The following is a 14,432-nucleotide window of genomic DNA, read 5'->3' on the forward strand; positions in this document are numbered from 1 at the left end:
ATAGCGGAGCGAGCGAGGCAACCAGACTATAATGCTTTAGCACTTTCACTTAGCCATAGGAGTTTGACAGTGGGGCTACTAGATAGCCCCTAGTGGCTCCGCAGTCTCCCGGTTCTGGGGTGCGTACATGCCTGGCCGGAAAACGACCCTTCGTTAAGGCAGAGGAATTCTAACATTCCCACAGGTCATCGAGTGGTTGACCAGTCTCACGCTATATCATGACAGTTAGTTTTTGGCTTTCTCTACTGAGGTGCTCGTCCGGATGAACCAGGGCACGATCGCAGTAGTTCTCCTGGTGCTACCTTAGCCGGTAAAGCGGAACGTAAGGCACCAAAACACAGGAGCCGGGCAAACCCAACATTTGACCAAAGACAATGATTCGGAGCTGATGCATATAGGGCCAAACTCGCGACGCCGAACACTCCCTAAGGTATTTGGTCTTTGTGGTATAAACCGAGCCTAAATAATGGCCTTTGTAAGAAGCCCCTTGTGTCCAGGTACGTGCATTGTTCTGGCGTGGCCACATGCCAAGACATCAGCATCCTTCTCAATGGTGGATATGTATCAACAAGAGACAGTACAAAAGGTTTACGCAGGGTCTTAATCTAAAAAGAATCCTTGGAGCGGGTCCCTGCTGCACGTCTGCGCCTGTGTCTCCGTTGTGCCGTATCCTGGATGGGTGTAGCACTATGATCGTCTGTAAAAGAGGGGAAGTTAAGTGAAAAAGTTGTCGTGCAAAAAAGGATAGTTTTTAAAGAAACCATGTGTAATTCAAGATGATAAGAAATTGCCACTTGTCTGCGCGCGTTGAGCCCCTTGTATTGACAAATAGGGGTGTGACCACTTATTTCCGTATAAATAATGGCGCCGGACTTGATTAGTTGTAACTGAGGTCTTGACGACCTATTGGATGCTTTCGTTTGTCTGGGTGCCTTTAGTGTGCGGCGGCCAAGGCAGCCTCACTCTCTTCGGCGCGGAGAGATCGCTTGATATTTCCGTGCAGTGTAATGATGCCCCATGGACCGGGCATCTTGAGTGTGAGGGAGGCGTAGTGCGATATGGCATTAAAGCGAGCGAAAGCTTCGCGTCCGAGCAGTGCTTGATAGCCACTTTGAAACAGAGCGATGTGGAAAGTTAAATGCTCGCTACGGAAGTTATCGGGGAGCAGAATATAACTTGTAGTGAGAGGGAGCCCGTACAACGAGCCCCTGGGCCTGGCGTTACTCCTTTAAAGGTAGTATTGCTATGGCGAATTTGTGTTGGGTCTAACCCCATCCTACGGATTGTATCCTGATATATTAGGTTTAGGCTACTACCGCCGTCCATCAAGACCCTTGTGAAGTGATATCCGCCAATTACTGGGTCTAATACCAGGGCATCCCATCCTGTGTGTCGGATACTTGCTGAGTAATCGCGATGGTCGAAAGTGATCGGTTGAGATGACCAGTGGCAGGACTTCGTAGTGATAGGCACTTGGGTATACTTTCCTGGGAGTGCCGTATTGTTTTTTCCCTTGATTGTGTGTAATATGTTTACTGTTTTGACTTCTGGTGGAAATTTCTTTTGTTCCGCCTTGTCTTGCTTGGGAGGCTCATCCTCGTCTTCACTTGGTGTATCCTCCCCATTATGTACGGCGTTGAGCTTGCCGGACTGCTTGAAGACCCAACATTCTCTGTGGGTATGATTAGCAGGTTTACCAGGGGTACTATGAATCTGACATACTTGGTCCAGGATTTTATTGAGGCTGGACAATTCGTCCCTGGTGCCTTTAGGGGGCGGCTTTTGACCTGGCCGAGAGCTTTTGAATCCGGCATTTACTGTCGTGCCCTTCGTGCTGTCTTCTTTATTCCGACGTTTGTTATTGCTATTGCGCCGTGATTTCCCATTTCCATCTCTAACTTCAGATGTACTGGGGTCGCTTGTGCTGCATCTGGCTAGCCAGCTGTCCTCCCCCGCGCAAAAGCGGGTCATGAGGTTTGTTAATGCGGCCATCGTTCTCGGCTTATTTTGCCGAGGTGTCCGGCGAGCCATTCGTCACAGACGCTATGCTTGAAAGCTGCTAAGGCTTCGGCGTCCGGACAGTCAACAATCTAGTTCTTTTTAGTAAGAAACATGTTCCAAAGCTTTCGGGCTGACTCTCCGGGCTGTTGACTTATATGACTCAAATCGTCCGGATCCGGAGGTCGGACATATGTCCCTTGAAAATTTGCCCGAAAAGCGTCTTCGAGCTCTTCCCAACTTCCAATGGAGCTTTCGGGGAGGCCTTTGAGCCAGTGACGAGCTGGCCCTTTGAGCTTGAGGGGTAGGTACTTGATGGCGTGGAGATCATCTCCTCGAGCCATATGGATATGAAGGATGTAGTCCTCAATCCAGACCCCAGGGTCTGTTGTTCCGTCTTATGCCTCTATGTTTACGGGTGTCGGATTTTGGGTTTCGGCAGACCCTTGAGGTTTGAACACTGGGGTGCGCGCGGAGATTTCGCCTCCTACCTACCTGCACCCCTCCGCCTTGCTAAGATCTGAGCTATGGAAAGAACAACACAAGAGACACAGGGTTTATACTGGTTCGGGCCACCGTTGTGGTGTAATACCCTACTCCTGTGTGTGGTGTGGTGAATTGCCTCTTGGGCTGATGATGAGGAACAATACAAGGAAGAACAGCCTCGCGAGGGTCTTTTCCTAGCTGGGGCGATGAACAGCTGGGAGGAGTTCAGTCACCCTTCTCTCTCTCTCTATCTCTCTCTCTTCTATCGCTGGTCTCGATCCCCCTAAAACTCTCTCTCTTTTCTCGCCCCTTTTGCCCTGTGGGTGGCTGGTCCTTTTTATAAAGGCCCTGGTCCTCTTCCCAAATATCGAGCGGGAAGGGAGCCAACAATGGCGGGCTAATTTGAAGGGGGACAGCTAGTACTAGCTATCCTGACAAAAGTAGTCTTCGCCTGCACAAAGGTCTGGTGGTGACGCCGTCTTGGGCTCCACAATGACCTCCGTCTTGCAGTCCTCCTAGTCTTGGTCTTGTTGCACTGAAATGGTAGCCTTTGCCTGATGCCTCTGTACTCCACGGCTGCGCTTGCTCCCTTTGCACCAAAGAGGAAAGGAGGACACTGCGCGGGCTGGCACCCGCCTGGCGCCTTTGGTCGTCATGGCTTGCGTCACGGGCACCTCGTGAGGTACCCCACCTTGATCTCTCCGCCTCCTCGCGAGCCAGCCTAATGAGGCCGTTCCTGAGGAAGCTCCGCGTCGTCCACCCCGCGAGGCTTGGCCCCTCGCAAGGGTCTTGGGTCTGTGTTGATGAAGATGGGCCGTGCTGGGCCCCCCTTTGAGCCATGCCGCAGGCCGCAGGCAGGCAAGTCTGGGGACCCCCGTTCCCAGAACACCGACAGTAGCCCCCGGGCCCAAGGCGCGCCCGGACTTGGCCGTGCAGGGAGACGGAAGGGCAAGAGCGAAGCGCCGTGGGCCCTAACAGCCTGCGGCCTTGGGCGCCGCGTGGCGGTTGATTGGACGTGGGCGGCACTGTTCCCCGACACCCACCTTATTTTGCGCCATGCTAGGCGGACTCGTAGTTGTACAAAGCCGCTCCCCCTTCTGTTGCTCGAGCACCCTCTGTCCTTCCTCCGCTCGAACTCCAGCTTCTATTTTCAACCCAATCTCGAACCTTCCCCCCCCCTTCCCATCGCCATGGCTCCGACGAAGAAGGGAAGAGGGAAGAAACCCGTGCCTCCGCCTTGTTCGCTGCCGTTGGCGGCCCCCGCCGAGGGCTTAGGCAAGGTTAGCTCGGCTCTGGCCACTATCTTCAACGAATGCGGGAGGACGACGGCCTGGCCCGCGTCCCACTTCTCCATCAACAGGATAGTCACTGAGGTCCCGTATTTTGCCGACGCCCTATGGGCGGGTCTGGTTCCTCCCTTTTCTGATTTCTTCAATGTCGTGCTTTCCCACTATCAGATCCACATGATGCATCTGGGTCCTGAATCCATCACCCTCCTTTCAGTCTTCGCCTTTGTTTGCGAGGCTATGATGGGCATCCTTCCTTCGGTTGCCTTGCTGCACCACTTCTTCTCGCTGCGCCTTGTCGACCCTACCCAATGCTGGGTATGCGTGACCTTCGTTGCCGCGTCTGAGACAGCGGCCTCTGGGATTGACTTCAAGCTCCCCCTGCCCGCGGCAGGGTTCCGCGAGCGGTGGCTGTATGTGGACACAGGGGTGCCCAGTCCTCTGCTATCGGAGCCAACTTCGCCTGCTGTCCCCAATTCGGGCTGGGGCCAGGAGACGCTTGAGAGCCCCTGGCTCGTCTTCGTCTGGCACCGCTTCGCGTTCTTGAGGTCGCTTGGCGTGACAGCTCCCAAGGTGGTGAAGGAGTTCCTGCTACACCGCGTTGCTCCTCTCCAACGCCACTCCCGCCGGATGTGGTCCTTTAGCGGGCGCGATGATCGTATGAGGCTCTAGAAAGAGGACCTGACTCCTGAAGTGCCGAGGATAGCGCTCTTGACCCTGACTGGGGACCCCAACCCTGATAGCATCCAGCAGGGAGAGGCCTTGCTGTACCTCTGCCAGAGCAGGGGCGATTTTGTGAAGCAGATGCCTATCTTTGATGAGTGGGGGTCGCACCCCGCCGGCCTCTAGGGGCCTCGCGAGAACCCAGTGGTGGTGACTGCCCTTCCAGTCGGCCAAGGCGGCTCTTCCTCGAGCGGCGGAGCAGGGAGGCATGAGGTGCCAGAGGCCGAGGGGGCTCCCGGCGGGGTGCCGGCACCGGGCGATGCCCATGAGGGAGCAGCTCTCGGGGCCCGTGCCGCTGAGGCTGAGGGTGACGAGCAGCTGCCCTCAGCGCCTGCGACTGAGGCCCCTGAGGCTCCAGCTGCTTCCCCTGACGCAGATCGCCTCGATGCTCCGTCTTCGTCGCAGGTTGATCCCTGCGCCAAACTCTTGGGCCGCTTCCGCATGGACTTTGAGGCCCTCCGGAAGAGTAGGGAGGCCCTGGGCGACGATTACCCTTGTCGCCTGCTGAAGCGTAGGAAGTACTTCACCACTGATGAGTAAGCCTTCTCCTTTCCCAGCTCCCGATCCTTCTGTTGCTTTTACTGACCCTTGCTCCGTAGGCCCCTTCCGGCTGAGCTTGCGGAGACAGCTGAGGTGCCGTCCCACTTGGCTTCGCCCCTCCATCGTCCTCAAGCGCCCTGAGCAGCAGAGCCCTTGTGGTGAGGGCGATCGAAGAGGCGGACCGTCCCGAGGCGCATCATGGCCCTGCGCGCCTCGCGATCCTCTTCCACAGGCCTTCTCGTGGCATAGCCAGCCTGTCGTGGGCTTCTCGCCTGGTCGTGGACTACGATTGGCTGAGGCGCTCCCTGCACTCTTCACCTGGGGACGGGCTGGCTCCAGGCCGGGCTTCTGGCGTGGCGTGCCCGACCGCCGCGAGGGTGCCAGCCCCCAGCCCGGAGGGGGAGTGCTGATTCGTGGCCCCCGGCGCTTGCTTGGGGTAGATGATGGTGTGGAAGACGTGCTCGAGCGCGCTCGGGGGCGTCGCGCTCTCCGCCAAGGATTCCTTCGAAGGGCGGCTGACGCAGTAAGCCTGCTTGGTGAGGAGCTTGCTAATAAAGACGCGCGCCTTGAGGCCGAGGGCCTGCGCCTGGCCGCAGAGAGGCGCGAGCTGGAGGGCGCCATCGCCCTTGCGCGCCGTCAGCGCGATCTTGACGACGCAGAGGCCAAGGCGTCGCTGGTGGCCTCTCAGGAGGCCCGATCTTGGGCCGCTGAGGAGGCCCGGGAAGCCGTCCGGCGGCGAAAGGCGGCGGAGGAGCGGGCTCGGGAGCTCCTGGCCTGGTGCCACTCACTAGAGGAGCAGGTGGAGCTGCGCGAGGCAGCCCTCGCGTCGATGAAGGTGGCCTCTGGCGACTCAGCAGAGCTCCAGAAGCGTGAGGAGGCGTTGACGCTGGAAGCCGCCGAACGTACCCGCGAGTACGAGCGTCTGGAGACGAGGGAGCGCTTGGTGACGCAGGCGAAGGATGATGTCGCTGCACAAGAAGCCCGTGTCCTGGAGGAGATCGGATGTCAGGTGGCGATGGCGCATTTGAACCTCGAGCACGAGTTCGAGGAGAAGCTGGGGTTGATCCGGGCCGAGGCTGAAGGCAGGACTGCTGCCTTGAGAGCCAAGCTGGAGGAGGCGACACGGTGGGCCGTTGCTTTCCGGGCCGCCCTTGAGGTGGCGCAAGGTGAGTTAACCACCTCCCAGGCCGAGGTGCTCCTTCTTCGCCAGTGGGTGGAGGAGGCTGAGGCCGTCGCGCGCCAGAATGCGGATGAGATACGTCAGTGGCGGATCCTGGAGCACGAGCATGGCCCCAGGCTCACCACGCTCCGGGAGAGAGCCAACACAGCCTTGGGCAACATCTAGGAGGCGGCTGTTGGCGAGCCGCATGCAGTCAACTACGCCGGCAATCTTCAGTTCTTCACTGACGTGGTGACGCAGCTGGAGGCGCGGTCGGTCAGGGCTGACAGGTTGGTGGAGGAGAGGAGCCGCGCCCTGCTCGGGCGTGCCTTTTCTCGCGTCTTCAGCCATCTCCGGAACATGGATCCCCACTTCGATTTCGACGCCGCCATCGCCCCAGTCTCCCAGGCCGTCCGAGGCGACCTGGCGCACTAGGTGGAAGACAATGTGGATGCTCTTATCAGGGCCTTCACTTCAGACAACGATGGCGTGATTGTAGCTGCCGACGAGGGCGGTGTGGTGAACGGCCCTGACGCCGCTGGTGGCGACGCGGACAGTGATGGCGAGTTCAGCGACGCCAGCAACGGCTCGGGTGGTGCTCTTGAGGACGCATTGGGGGATTTATCCGACTGATTGTGCATCGTTCCTGCTTCCTTACCCTGCATAAATAGAACTCAGGTTTTGGCCTGATGATTGTGAGAGCATTTTGGAGAGGGAGCCCCTCATGTAAAACTAGTGTTCATCGTATTAGTAGACGCTACATTGCCCATGCGCTTGCGCCAAGTGGTTGGCTTAAGCGACGCGCTGGTCGGCTAGTTTACCTTTGTCCCGTGCTGGCCCTGAGGTAGCCTGTGGGAGGTTGTGGTGTCCCGAGTGTTCCCTGATTGGATCCGTAGGACCTGAAGTTAAACACCCTCCTGAGAGGACACGGCGGCGGCAGTCTGGGCTGCGCGCAAGCTAGGCCTGACCCGGCTCGCGTGGGGCTCACGACGGGAGGCAACTAAGGCGAAGTGGTAGCCAAAACGCGAGAAATTGCTCGAACGAGACTAAGCACCCCTTCCCCGAACACACGCAAATCTCAAATTCGAATCCAACTTGAATCCAGCAGGGGAAAGCGACAACCAAAGGGAAAAGCAACGAAAGCAGACAAATGGCCGCGTCCGGCACCTAATCTAGTCTTGGACGTCTTCTCACCAGCGCGGAGCTAAGTGCTGCCACTGGGCGTGGGAGGGAGCCCCAGGGCCTGAGGCCGGCACCCCTGAGACTCCGGGGCGTGTACAGCCCCACTCATTATTACGTGAGAGTGTCACAGGGCGGCGAGCTTCACAGGCACTGGGCCTTCTTCACAGGTACTGGCCTTGCTTCATATCGCCAGATGAGGGCCCCGCCTTGCGCCACACTCTAGTGCCATCAACGACGACCGGAAACCAGGACGCCGCCGATGGGGTAGAGCGGTCGCCAGCGGTTCCCCCGACGACCACGGGTCCTCCGCCAGGGGCAGGCCCTGAGGCACCTCCCCAGCAGAGGGCCTACCTCCTGAGAACACCTTGCTCCGAACGCCTAGGTGGTGATGTCGGATCTCGGCCCCTCTCCTGCAGCCCCTTGCGCCCTCCTCCCGAGGGGTAGGAGACTGTGGGAGCGGGGCAGCTGCTCGCTGTGGCGACCTGCACCTCCTGCGATCCATGGTTAGCGTATGCCTGCTCCTGAAGATTTAGCGGTACCCGATAATCGTTGCCTCCAGCGTGGCCAGTGGCACCGTCCCGGGGCTCCTGGAAAGGCTCAGCTTCTAGCGCCTCATCCCCCCGGCTTGGGCTGAGGAGCGAGCCTTGTTCGCTCTCGTGAGGGTGTCCTTGGTCCATCATGAGGGGCACGTATTCCTCTGGCGCCGTCATCCCGAAGGCCACGCCGTAGTGCTCCGCATGCCACGCGGTCCTGCCTCATGCGCCCACCGTGGGGTGGCAGCGTGGCTGTCCACTGGGGCCGCGGGTCGCATCGAGTCCTTCTTCTTCGCGGACCGGGAGCGGGGGCAGCGCCACCGCCGGTCCGGTGCTGACAGCTTCGCTGGCGTTGGAGTAGCCTTGGAGCCCACGGGCGCGCGCGGAGCCCCCACGCGGGCCGCCCTGGGCTTGAGATGGGAGCTGGGTGCAGAAGGGGTGAGCCCCCGAGGCGGCGAAGCCCAGGAGCTCTGCCACCCGCTCCAGCAGCACGTCGCGGCCGCCCTCCAGCAGCCCGCACTGCAGCAGCTCTCGGGCCATCGTGAGCACGGCCCTCGAGTTCACCTGCTCCCAGCGGGTGTACGGTGTCGTGGTCGCGGCGTGATTTGAGGCCCTTGCTGCTGATCGCGCCTGACGCGGTGTGAGAGCTGTCGAAGCCTGTCCGTGTCGCCCGCGGCCCGCAGCGCCCTGCGGACCGCGAGCTGCCTGGGGCATGGGGTCGCCCGAGGCGAGCGGCTCTGCATGGGCGGGCCACGCCGCCCATGGATCTGGGTTGCCCGCCTGGTCGCCGGACATGGTGATGACGACGCGACGGGGCACGAAGCGGTAGAAGGTGGATTCCGGCGCACCCCTACCTAGCGTGCCAAATGTCGGATTTCGGGTTCCGGCAGACCCTTGTGGTTCGAACACTGGGGTGCGCGCGGAGATTTCACCTCCTACCTACCTGCACCCCTCCGCCTCGCTAAGATCTGAGCTATGGAAAGAACAACACAAGAGACACAGGGTTTATACTGGTTCGGGCCACCGTTGTGGTGTAATACCCTACTCCAGTGTGTGGTGTGGTGGATTGCCTCTTGGGCTGATGATGAGGAACAATACAAGGAAGAACAGCCTCGCGAGGGTCTGTTCTTGGCTGGGGCGATGAACTGCTAGGAGGAGTTCAGTCACCCTTCTCTCTCTCTCTCTCTCTCTCTCTCTTCTATCGCTGGTCTCGATCCCCCTAAAACTCTCTCTGTTTTCTCCCCCCTTTTGCCCTGTGGGTGGCTGGTCCTTTTTATAGAGGCCCTGGTCCTCTTCCCAAATATCGAGCGGGAAGGGAGCCAACAATGGCGGGCTAATTTGAAGGGGGGCAGCTAGTACTAGCTATCCTGACAAAAGTAGTCTTCGCCTGCACAAAGCTCTGGTGGTGACGCCGTCTTGGGCTCCACAATGACCTCCGTCTTGCAGTCCTCCTAGTCTTGGTCTTATTGCACCGAAATGGTATCCTTTTCTTGATGCCTCGGTACTCCGCGGCTGCGCTTGCTCCCTTTGCACCAAAGAGGAAAGGAGGACACTGCGCGGGCTGGCACCCGCCTGGCGCCTTTGGTCGTCATGGCTTGCGTCACGGGCACCTCGTGAGGTACCCCGCCTTGATCTCTCCGCCTCCTCGCGAGCCAGCCTGATGAGGCCGTGCCTGAGGAAGCTCCACGTCGTCCGCCCCGCGAGGCTTGGCCCCTCGCGAGGGTCTTGGGTCTGTGTTGATGAAGATGGGCCGTGCTGGGGCCCCCCTTTGAGCCACGCCACAGGCCGCAGGCAGGCAAGTCTGGGGACCGCCGTTCCCAGAACGGCAACAACGGGCTTGAATCCCTCTGGAAATTCGTGGTCCATCACCTCATTGGTGAAACATAGGGGGTGTGCTGCACCCCTGTAGCTGGGTGTACCACGTTGTTCGAATGTTTGTTGTGTTGCATTGCATGCTGGGGCGCGCTTGCGTGGTCCATAAATGGATCTGGTTGCGCCGTCCTTTGGGTGCGAGCCCTCGCATGGGTCGCGTCTTGTATTGTGAGCGGCGTTGTATGCCGCCCTGTGTTGGTAGAGGGGTCGTCTATCTGACCAGGTGGCTGCTTTGATATTTGGTTGTGGGGGTTCTGAGGCCTCCTCATCGAATTCGGGTAGCAGCTTCCGCTTTGGGTAGCTTTTGGAAGGGCGATTGTCGCCGTACCTTACTGCAGTGCTGAGTATTTTACTCCATCTGAATTGGAATGTGTTTTGCGCGGCCTTGAGCCTTTGTTTCTGCTTTTTCAGGCTCCTCGAGGTGGCAACAAGCCTTTTACGGGCAGTCTGTTGCTCCATGTGTTTGTCCGGCGTTGTGTCATCCGGACCATTATCCTGGATAGGATTTGTTTGTTTGGTTTGATTATCTGGATTGCCGTTGTCCGGCAGCGGTTCGCCCTGCTCCAGCGCTGGGTCTGTGTGATTGCTATTTCTGTCGAGGCGGGATTTGGGGCGGCGCTTGCATCGCTGCTTTGACTGCTTTTCGAGGGAACAAGCCTTCGGTGCGTCCTTCCACTCCTCGTCGTCATCTTTTGGTGCATCCACCATGTATACGTCATATGACGAGGTGGCATTCCAGGGCCCAATAAGCGCTGGTTCTTCATCATCTCCTTCATCGGCGTCCATATCGTCGATATCTTCGGAGTCGAAGTCGGGCATGTCGGTTAAGTCATCGATAGTGGCTACAAAGTGGGTGGTGGGTGAGTTTTGAATTTCTTCATTGTCCGTACCCCAACCTTGCTGATCGTAGTCCGGCCAGGGCTCTCCTGATAAAGAGAGAGACTTCAGTGACTTCAGGATATCGCCGAAAGTCGAGTGCTGAAAGATGTCCGCGGCAGTGAACTCCATGATCGGCGCCCAATCGGATTCGATCAGCAGGGGCGCGGAGGGTTCGGAGTCCGTAGAGGAGTCCGGCTCCTTGGAGTCACGAGTCTCGTAGAGTACGGGGCTGCTGCTTGGCTCAATCGCCGTTGGGGTCGCAGCCCCTGAGGTGGCGTCCAACCGCCCATCCTCGTTCAGCGTAGTTGGCTCCGAATTAAGGGTCGGAGCCGATCGATGTGGATGAAGTGCGAAGCCGCCGAAGACGAAGATCTGTCTGCGGAGGAAGGTCTCACCCTGGACTGCATCTCTATCGATGATCGTAGGAGCCATCGAGCCTGACGGCGACGACACAGAGGACCTCTCAATGAAAGCACCAATGTCGGTGTCAAAACCGGCGGATCTCGGGTAGGGGGTCCCAAACTGTGCGTCTAGGCCGGATGGTAACAGGAGACAAGGGACACAAAGTTTTACCCAGGTTCGGGCCCTCTCGATGGAGGTAAAACCCTATGTCCTGCTTGATTAATATTGATGATATGGGTAGTACAAGATTAGATCTACCACGAGATCGAGGAGGCTAAACCCTAGAAGCTAGCCTATGGTATGATTGTTGATGTGTATGTTGTCCTACGGACTAAAACCCTCCGGTTTATATAGACACTGGATAGGGTTAGGGTTACATAGAGTCGGTTACAGTGGTAGGAGATCTTCATATCCGTATCGCCAAGCTTGCCTTCCACACCAAGGGAAGTCCCTTCCGGACACGGGACGGAGTCTTCAATCTTGTATCTTCATAGTCCAGGAGTCCGGCTGAAGGTATAGTCCGGCTATCCAAACACCCCCTAATCCAGGACTCCCTCAATCACTATGAAGAACTTGAAAGATGAAAGAACCCAGATTTTTCCCTCAACTACGAGGGGAGGTAAGGAACTGCCATCTAGCTCTGCACTTGATTCACCTTCTGTTTTGAGTAAACTTGCGACACCTGCACCTGCTATTTATTCTGATATGTCGCATGTTATTGATGATGCCACTTCTGTTTTGCATGATGCTTCTGATGAAACTACTTCTATGCTTGATAATATTGTGCCACTAGGTGAATTTCTCGATGAACAACTTGCTAGGGTTAGAGAGAATGAAATTATTGAAATTGATAATATTGATGAAAGTGATGATGAAGATTATCCCCCTAGATATGAATTGCCTGTTGTGCCTGAGGGTTATGTTACAGATGAAGAAACTGCTAGAGACTTTTTAGCTTGCAATGATAGATATGATCTTAAGAAACTATTAGCTAAGATGAAAGAAATATCTTTGAATGCTAGAATGAAATATGACCCTGCTTCTGCTACTTCACCTATCTGTATTTCCGATAAGGATTATGATTTCTCTGTCGATCCTGAGTTAATTACTTTGGTTGAATATGATCCTTTTTATGTCTAGGAATCTGAAACTGTTGTGGCACATCTTACTAAATTAAATGATATAGCCACCCTGTTCACTAATGATGAGAAAACTCGATATTACTTTATCCTTAAGTTATTTCCGTTCTCATTAAAGGGTGATGCTAAAACATGGTTTAATTCTCTCGATCTTGGTTGTGTGTGTAGTCCCCAGGATATGATTTATTAATTCTCTGCTAAATATTTCCCCGCTCATAAGAAACAAGTTTCCTTAAGGGAGATATATAATTTTGTGCAAATTGAAGAAGAGAGTCTCCCACAAGCTTGGGGGAGGCTTCTCTGATTACTTAATGCTTTGCCTGATCATCCTCTCAAGAAAAATGAAATACTTGATATCTTTTATAATTGACTAACCGATGCTTCCAGAGACCACCTGGATAGTTGTGCTGGTTGTGCTTTCAGGGAAAGAACTGTTGATCAAGCTGAATTGCTATTGAATAATATGTTGAGTAATGAAAATGATTGGATAATTCTTGAACCAACTCCTAAGCCAACTCCGAAGAAAAGGGGTATTCTATTTCTCAGTCCTGAAGATATGTAAGAGGCAAAGAAATCTATGAAAGAAAAAGGTATTAAAGCTGAAGATGTTAAGAATTTACCACCTATTGAAGAAATACATGGTCTTGATAACCCGACACAGGTAGTAAAGGTAAATTCTCTCTATAGATTTGATGAAGGTGATATTCCTTGTAATAATTGTGCTAGCCAATGCTTGGATGAGTTTGATAATTTTATTGTGAAACAAGAAAATTCCAATGCTTATGTTAGTATATAATTGAAACGTAATGCTTATATGATTGAACACTTCAGTGATTATATGTCTAGATTTAAAGGAGAACTTAAACTTATTAGTAAACATGCTTCTATGGTTACCACTCAAGTAGAACAAGTGCTTAAAGCTCAGAATGATTTGCTCAATTAAATTAAATAATAAGAAAAATGATAATGTTGTTAGAGTTGTGACTAGAGGTGGTAAAATATCTCAGGAACCTTTCTATCCTAAGGGCCACCCTAAGAGAATTGAGCAAGATTCTCAGAGAACTAATGTTGACACACCTAAGAATCCCAATGATATTTCTATTTCTGATGCTAAAACACAATCTGGTAATGAACATGAACCTAGTGATAATGTTGATGATGATGTTCATGTTGATGCTCAACCTAGCAATGACAATGATGTAGAGATTGAACCTGATGTTGATCTTGATAACCCACAATCAAAGAATCAACGTTATGATAAGAGAGACTTTGTTGCTAGGAAGCACGGTAAAGAAAGAGAACCATGGGTTCAGAAACCCATGCCTTTTCCTCCTAACCCATCCAAGAAAAAGGATGATGAGGATTTTGAGCGCTTTGCTGAAATGATTAGACCTATCTTTTTGCGTATGCGTTTGACTGATATGCTTAAAATGAATATTTATGCTAAGTATATGAAAGATATTGTTGCAAATAAGAGAAAGATACCGAAAGCTGAAATTTCCACCATGCTTGCTAATTATACTTTTAAGGGTGGAATACCTAAGAAACTAGGAGATCCAGGAGTACCAACTATACCATGCTCCATTAAAAGAAACTATGTTAAAATTGCTTTATGTGATCTTGGAGCCGGTGTTAGTGGTGTACCTCTCTCTTTATATCTTAGACATTATTTGAATATGTTGACACCTACTGAAATATCTTTGAAAATGGCTGATAAATCAAATTCTATACCTGTCGGTATTTGTGAGGATGTGCTTGTTGTGGTTGCAAATGTTACTATTTTAACGAACTTTGTTATTCTTGATATTCCCTAGGACGGTAGTATGTTGATTATCCTTGGTAGACCCTTTTTGAATACTGCAGGGACTGTTATTGATTGCAACAAAGGAAATGTCACTTTTCATGTTAATGGTAATGAGCATACGATACACTTCCCGAGGAAACAACCTCAAGTCCACAGTATTAATTCTATTGGAAAAACTTCAACGATTACTATTGGAGGTTTTGAATTTCCTCTTCCTACTGTCAAGAATAAATATGATATTCTTATTGTTGGGGATGTGCATATCCCCGTTGAGGTAACCTAGTGTTATTCAAAAATACTCCAGTTTCATGTTATTCGAAAAGAGTTTGTTAACAAGACTTGATCAACCTTGTTAGTGGATTCCTTTCGATGAGCATGAGATGGATGAAGTTAGAAAGCACAACTCTGTGTACCCTCTTTTTACTTTCT

Source organism: Triticum urartu, chromosome 6A, assembly GCF_056163025.1.
Source record: "Triticum urartu cultivar PI428250 chromosome 6A, HENAU_Tu73, whole genome shotgun sequence".
Classification (NCBI taxonomy): Eukaryota; Viridiplantae; Streptophyta; class Magnoliopsida; order Poales; family Poaceae; genus Triticum; species Triticum urartu.